This window comes from Solanum stenotomum, chromosome 2 (assembly GCF_019186545.1).
Source record: "Solanum stenotomum isolate F172 chromosome 2, ASM1918654v1, whole genome shotgun sequence".
Classification (NCBI taxonomy): domain Eukaryota; kingdom Viridiplantae; phylum Streptophyta; class Magnoliopsida; order Solanales; family Solanaceae; genus Solanum; species Solanum stenotomum.
The window spans coordinates 21806293-21814635 of NC_064283.1; the positions used below are offsets into that span (position 1 = coordinate 21806293).

General features: G+C 37.8%; 1 pseudogene; it reads left to right on the top strand.

The window, feature by feature from the left end:
• Positions 1 to 4013: 4013 nt before the first annotated feature.
• On the top strand, positions 4014 to 4616 carry LOC125855804 (uncharacterized; annotated as a pseudogene).
• The last annotated feature ends 3727 nt before the right edge of the window (positions 4617 to 8343 follow it).

Sequence of the window (8343 nt, forward strand, 5' to 3'; positions counted from 1 at the left end):
AATGTCGACGTCGAACAACAAGTAATTTTTTAAAACATAGATATTATAAGTACTGAAAACAAAGAAAAGGATGAAGAGTTCAACAAGGTTGAGTGTTGGACAATGGTACCACGAAAGAGTTTTTCATCCAATAGAAGAGCATCTATGTCGTTGAATTATTAGAATTGTGTCACAGACTTAGAGTCTTACAAAAGCTCTGTACGGCACTCGACAACTTACTCACGAATCTTTCACGGTCTTGTAGCTCAAGTAAGCCTTTGAACTTAAGATCGCTAAGAGAATGTAGAGAAAGACAAGAGAGCTTTGAAAGAAGGCTTTGTATTGCTCTATGGAAGATTGCTTACACTTTGTTGGATGATTTTACAAATAGGAGACCCTTTTATATATTATGTTTCCTAGGGGCCTGAGTGTAAATAATATTTACTTTATAAGTCCCTACAATATTTACACTTTAGTCATATTCTAGAGTTCTCTCCAATTCTAGAGAATTCCAAAGCCTTCCTGAAAATATCTAGCTCTCTTCTAGAATTCTCTACTAGTGTAGAGAATTCTAAAGCTTTCTAAGATATTTTTTAAGGCATTCTAGAGTCTTTCAAAGAAAGATTTAGGAAATTCTAGAGTCTTCCACTAACCTCTCCATAACTCTAGATTCTTCCTCCTATTTTATACCAAATTTGAAGGATAGGGTGGCGGGTCATGACAAATGACTCATTTTATCATGCATAAAAAGTTGATTTATTTATGTCATTGTCATTGCAAAACAGGCTTATTTATACCATTACTTTTTAACGAAAGTTTTGTAAAACCAAATTTGTCACATGGCCTCTTGTAATAGGTCCTCATCATCAAATTGCTCCATTAGAAATCTGATGCATTAAAAAAATAACTCACCATACTTTATTTGTTTTTCCAATTTGGATTGAATCTGATCCATTGAACTTGGACTGAATTCACTAGCAATCTGACATAAGATAACTGTGGCAGGAGAGTACAAATATTCTCAATAAAATTGATTTAAAAAAAAGAGCTTTTACACTATCAGAGCAAAAATTAAAATTCTTGGCATACCTATTACCAACATCCAAACAAAAAACTGATAATAAAAAAAATGAATTTTTACACTATTTGAGCAGAAAATTAGTGGAATAGTGTAACGACCCACTAGGTCGTTTTGAGAATTAGGACTATTTTGACTCTTCCCATAAAAATTTAAATGAAAAATTTTAAACTATTCGGCAACTACGAGTATTTAGTTGATGAATTTTTGTTAAAGAATTAATATAGTTGAATAGTTAATGGGTCAATCCATAATTTTTTTTGATACCTTTTTACCACTTGGCCCATGGGTACAATTAAATTAACTAAAAAGGGATTTATTGTTCCTTTACTCATAAGTCAAACAAACTGCGGCTGAAATTTCTCGAAGAGAACTCGATCTCAACGTCGACAACATTCAATTTACTGTTGTAGGTATTATTAAGCCTTATATATCTCAATCTTTGGTTTAAATGGGATAAGTTATGAATAGTGGGTTACTGGGTATACTTTAATTTACTACTATTTAATGTGAAAGCAGTGGAATGCTAATTTAGTTGGAAATTATCGATTTTTGTGAAATTATTTNATTCAATTTACTGTTGTAGGTATTATTAAGCCTTATATATCTCAATCTTTGGTTTAAATGGGATAAGTTATGAATAGTGGGTTACTGGGTATACTTTAATTTACTACTATTTAAAGTGAAAGCAGTGGAATGCTAATTTAGTTGGAAATTATCGATTTCTGTGAAATTATTTTTTACTATAAATGAGAATCTTTATACATTAAATAATGGTTAGTCATTAGATAATTACTATGGTGATCATTTGAGTGGGATAATTCATGTGGATTAAAATATCATAAATAAACTAATTGCTCCAAAGTGGGTTTTAAGGTTAATTTAGGTGTGAGATGGTCCAATGATTTTAGGCGTATACTTTAATATTTGTGTAATTGTTTATGCCAAGAATGGCTAGGGTAAATTGAGGTGAGGCTATTTTTCAATCACTGTTGCTTCTAGATCCATTGTTACTTTTAGAATTATAATTTGAATAGTTACTACTTCGGTACAAAAACAGTGAGCAGCTTCTAGATCCATTGTTACTTTTAGTATTATAATTTGAATAGTTACTACTTCGGTACAAAAATAGTGACATATTTGGGTTATATAATGGGATGTCTTGTGAATCCTTTTACTTATGGATAAGGTATATTTTATAAATTGATACTTAACCTTAGGCTTAAAATTTAGGAATATGAGATTTCACATATTTAGCTGGCACCAAGATTTATGAATTTAACCATTGATTAGGGTGAGTTTTGGATCTAGGTTAGGCATATAGTGATATGAGTATCTATGGAATCATTTCCTTACGAATTGTGCATATCTGATAGATTGAGAACTTTTAGAGACTCTACGAAAGAAAAGGTAAAATCTTGAGGGTTCGTGACACGTGTTCGGCATTCAAGGTATGTTAAGACTTTCAGACTTCATTGAAGGACAATTTTCTAATTAAAGATTAAAAATAGAATAGACCATGGGTAAGGGTGAAAGATGGGGGTCTCTTACCAATGGTGTAACAGGCATTGGTACAAGTACCGGTGTTATAAAGAGAAAGTTTATTACTATAGAATGCGGATTGTAATCCGAGAATGCCAAAGCAAATGAGCATTAGCTGATATATTATTGACTTGATTTATTATGTGTGATTGTGTTCTTTATTGAGCCCGTATACTTGTGATAACTGAGGTGATTACATATCATATTGATTGAGATGCATCATCGTCCCTTTTCATTGATATCATATTGTGCACATGCATGGATATGAGATTGAGTATAAGTTGGGCACGTGGATATCGTTCATGTTGGAAATGGTGATATATTAAGACTATAATTTGTGCACGTGGAGATCGCCCGTGCAGAAATTGTTTGATTTTATGATAGTGCGTTGAGATTGTCCGCACAGACACGTGGAGATAGTCTGTGTTGGTATATTGACCTCGCGAGTCCCCCATGGGTCATGAACTCTAGATGTATTTCCGAGGAGTATCATGTATATACGATTGAGACAGTACTTGGTATTTTGAGGCATATCATTTCATGGTGTCATATTGCATTGTATCTCATGACATCCTTTATTCTTGATGATTATGTGTTTTATTGGTGGTTGGAAAGTACTTGATATTTGATTGTCTCTATTTGATGAAACTTGACTAGTAAGTGTAATATAGACTTGTATAAGTAAAGAACTGATTTTCTTATATAAACTCCGGTCACTACTTCTTCGTTGTCGGTCTATGAGATATACTGGGTACACGTGGTTTCGTACTCATACTACACTTGTTGCACTCTTTTGTGGTGCAGATTCGATTTCGAGTATGACCAAATCTCATAGAGCTTTTTGAGTTCAAGCTTGAAGTATCTTGGAGTTGTGGTAAGCTGCTTGGTTGTTTCGTGGCCCACACCTCTCTCTATCTTTTATTTATTCTGTTATTTTAGTATTAAGACAGGATATCCCTTATGTTTAGATTTGTCATTTTATTTTCAGACTTGCACCATATATAGAAGCTCTTGTACTTATGACACCAATTCTTAGGTGGTATTTTAGTTTTCCGTATTTCGTATTTATAAAGGACTTAGTGTTGGAGATATTTTACTCGTTGTTTACCTTTTTACCTCATTAGTTAGTTAAAATTGGTAAAATATGTTGGGTTGGCTTACCTATTGGTTGGGAACATAGGTTCTATCACGACTTATGAATTTGGGTCGTGACAATTTGGTATCAGAGCCCTAGGTTCATCGGTATCACGAGTACAAGAGCAATGTCTAGTAAAGTCTTGCGGATCGGTATGATGACGTCCATATCTATCTTCGAGAGGCTATTGGACATTTAGGAAAATTCTATTATTTCATTCCTTATCGTGCACACTTGACCTTGTTGAAATTCAAATCTTGATATCTTATTCTCTCTCAGATGGTGAGGACTCATACATCAAGTGGAGATCAGGAGCCTATTCTTATGCCTGCTTCTAGGAGCAATATCCGAGGTAGAGTCAGGGGTCGAGGTCGAGCCCGAGGTCGGGGTAGGGGTCGTTTTGCAACACCCGTGCAAGACCAAGTACCAATAGCTACCCAGGGTCATGATAGGATAATACCTCCTGATGCAGATATTATTTAAGAGGATGTGCAGGATCGTGTCGAGGGGGATGGACCAGCTCAGGCTCCCCCCAGTATTATTGCCACTCTAGTGCTTCAAGATACGTTGCCTCATATGTTAGGACTTCTAGATGGGATGGCTCAGGCGGGAACTTGGCATGTCATCTCTGATACCTTACAAACCCGTGTTGGAGGTCAAACTCCAGATCCGATGGTTGCTCCTGATTCTCAGACTCCTAAGACTCAGCCATCTGTTGTTGTAGCTCCCCGTTTAGATAGTATGGAATTGCCATGTATTGCATCACACTTGGCGAACAGGCCTTCCATGACCATTGATGAACAAAAGATGTTTGGGAGGCTCAGACTAATTAATCCTCCGACTTATACTGGTGACTTAACTAAGGATGCATATAATTTATAGTTAGCTGTCATGAGAGGTTGCATAATCTTGGATGAGTGGAGTCTCATGGATTTGACTACACAACGTTTCAAACGACTAGTTCTGCCAAGCAATGGTGGAGAGATTATATTAGTAGTAGGCCAGTTGGATCCTTTCCACTATCATGGACTCAATTTGCTCATGTATTTCTAGCCAAGTTTGTTGCACGCAGTGAGAGGGAGTGCAAGAGGGCTGAGTTCGAGGGTTTGCAGCAAGACAGTATGCCAGACGCAGAGTATGAGGGTAGATTTCATGCCTTGGCTAGGCATGCTTCGATGATACTTCCCACGGAGGCTGAGCGGGTGAGAAGGTTTGTTAAGGGGCTGATTATTCCGATTCGTTTGGGAGTTTCTCAAGTTGTTGTTTCTGGTGTTCCATTCCAGAACATGGTAGATGATGCTAAGGAGTTAGAGATGATTTGACGTGAGGGATTTGAGTAGCATGAGGGAAAAAGGGCCCGTCATTCAGGTGATTATGGTGGTTCTCCGCCTAAGAGTCGAGGTTACTTTGGGAGAGGTTATCACTCTCAGTCTAGCAGACCCATTCATGTTTCTATACCAGCGTCTGAGGCTGGTTACGCTGGGCATGGTCGAGTTCGGTGCATACTTCACAGGGTTCATCTTCTAGATCTGTAGGTCGTGGAGGGCATTCTGATCATTCAGGTTCCTCTCATCAGCCTAGGTCTCATAGCGGTTGTTTTGAGTGTGGTGATATGGGACACTTTGTGAGAGATTGCATTAGGACCAAACGTGGTGGCTCGCATTAGGGTTCTCAAGGTTCAACTTTCAGAGTTGCACAACCTCCAACTAGGGGAGGTGTACAAAGTGGCAGAGGTGCTTCTCATTCCGGTAGAGGTGATTCTCCTTATGGTCGAGGTAGTGGTCGTGAAGGTTCACAATCTGAGGGCAGTCGTTCATACTTTTATGCTTTCCTGGGTAGGCTAGAGGCTGAGACTTCAAATGTTGTTATCACATGTATTATTCCCATTTGTCATCGACCATCTACTGTAGTATTTGATCCATGCTCTACTTATTCTTATGTGTCCACATATTTTTCTTCGAGTCTGGATATATTATGTGAGTCTCTTGATTTGTCAGTACATGTTTCTACTCCTGTTGGGGATTGCGTAGTGGTAGATCGGGTGTATCGACTATGTATAGTTACCTTAATGGAATATGACACTCATGTAGATTTAAAAGTCTTAGATATGGTAGATTTTGATTTGATTCTTGGTATGGATTGGTTATCTCCTGATCATGCAATTTTAAATTGTCATGCCAAGACAATTACATTAGCTATTCCTGGAATTCCTATAGTAAAATGGAGAGGTTCTCTTAGTCACCCTCCTAAAGGGGTGATATCATTTATTAAGGCTCGTCACTTAGTAGAGAGAGGTTATTTGGCTTACTTGGCGCACATTTGAGATACTAGTGTTAGACTCATATGCTTGAGTCTATTTCGATGGTGAGTGAATTTTCGAAGGTATTTTCGACAGATTTACCAGGTCTTCTGCCTGATCGTGATATTGATTCTTGTATTGACGTAGATCCAGGCACTCATCCTATTTCTATTTCTCCTTATCATATGGCACCAGTTGAACTGAAAAAGCTGAAGGAACAGTTGCATGATTTGTTAAGCAAAGGATTTATAAGATCGAGTGTATCTCCTTGGGGTGCTCCAGTGTTATTTGTGAAAAGGAAAGATGGATCCATGCGTATGTGTATTGACTATCGACAATTGAACAAGGTCACCATTAGAAATAAGTACCTGATACCTCGTATTGATGATTTATTTGATGAGTTGCAGGGTGTTTCAGTTTTCTCCAAGATTGACTTGAGATTCGGTTATCATCAATTGAAAGTTAAGGCGGAGGATATCTCTAAGACAACTTTTTGAACACGTTATGGCCATTATGAGTTTCTGGTAATGTCTTTTGGATTGACAAATGCCCCCAACAACTTTTATGGACTTGATGAACGGAGTGTTCATACTGTACTTGGATTCCTTTGTTATTGTCTTCTTAGATGATATATTGATATACTCCCGTAGTAAGGAAGAACACTAGCATCATTTGAGGATTATGCTTGGGATTCTAAAGAAGAAGAAGCTCTACGCAAAGTTTTCAAAGTATAAGTTTTGGCTTAGTTCGGTAGCATTCTTGGGATATGTAATGTCTAAGGAAGGTATTATGGTGGATACTAAGAAGATTGAGGCAGTTTGAGATTGGGTCAGACCTGCTTCAGTTACTGAGATTCGGAGTTTCTTAGGCCTTGCAGGTTATTATCGACGATTTTTAGAGGGTTTCTCATCCATTGCATCCCCATTAACTAGATTGACCTAGAAGGAATTGACATTTCAGTGGTCTTACGAGTGTGAGGTGAGTTTCCAAAAGCTCAAGACTTTATTGACTACTGTTTCGATCTTAACTCTACCCGTGGAGGGAGAGGGTTTTATTGGATATTGTGATGTTTCTCAGATTGGTCTTGGTTGTTTATTGATGCAGAAAAGGAAGGTGATAGCTTACACTTCGAGGCTGTTGAAGATTCACGAGAAGAATTATCCTACTCATGACTTGGAGTTGGCGGTTGTAGTGTTTGCATTGAAGATTTGAAGGCATTATCTTTATGGGGTACATTGTGAGGTCTTCACGGATCATCATAGTATCCAGTATATATTCAATCAGAGGGATATAATTTTGAGGTAGCGGAGATGGTTGGAGTTGCTCAAAGACTGCGACATAACTATTCTTTATCATTCAGGCAAGGCAAATATGGTAGTAGATGCCTTGAGTCGAAAGGCGGTAAGTATGGGTAGTCTAGCCATGTTACAGGTTGGCGAGTGTCCTTTAGCTAGGGATTTCAAGTCCTTGATATTTCAGAATCTGGTAAGGTTTTGGCTTATGTGGAGGCTAGGTCATCCTTGTTGGAGCAAATTTGGACTCAACAGTTTGATGATGGTGATTTATGTAAGATTCGAGACAAGGTGTCAAAGGGAGAAGCCGAGGATGCAATTCTTAATAGTGAGAGAGTTTTGAGGATAAAAGGTCGTATTTGTGTTCCTCGGACAGGTTATTTGACTAGAATGATCAAGGAGGAGGCACATAGTTTGAGGTACGCTATTCATCATGGAGCTACTAAGATGTATCGTGACTTGAAGCAGCATTATTGGTGGAGTCGTATGAAGAGAGAAATAGTAGATTGTGTATCTCGGTGTTTGAATTGTCAGCAAGTAAAGTATGAACACCAAATGCCTAGAGGTGTAGCTCAGAGGATGCTCACACCTGAGTAGAAATGGGAGCGTATTGCTATGGACTTTGTGGTAAGGTTGCCACGTACCTTGGGTAAATTTGATGCTATATGAGTCATCGTGGATCAATTGACAAAGTCTCCACACTTCATCCCAGTTCAGACTACCTATAATTTAGAGAAGTTAGCCAAGATCTATATTCGAAAGATAGTTCATCTACATGGGGTTCCTATTTCTATTATTTTAGATCGTGGCACACAATTTAAATCTCATTTATGGCAGTCTACGCAGAAGAAGTTTGGCACTCGGGTGGATCTTAGTACTACATTTCACCCTCAGACTGACAGTCAGTCTAAACGGACTATTCAGATTCTTGAGGACATGTAGCGAGCGTGTGTGATTGATTTTAGTGGTCACTGAGATCAGTTTTTTCCATTAGAGAAGTTTGCTTACAATAATAGTT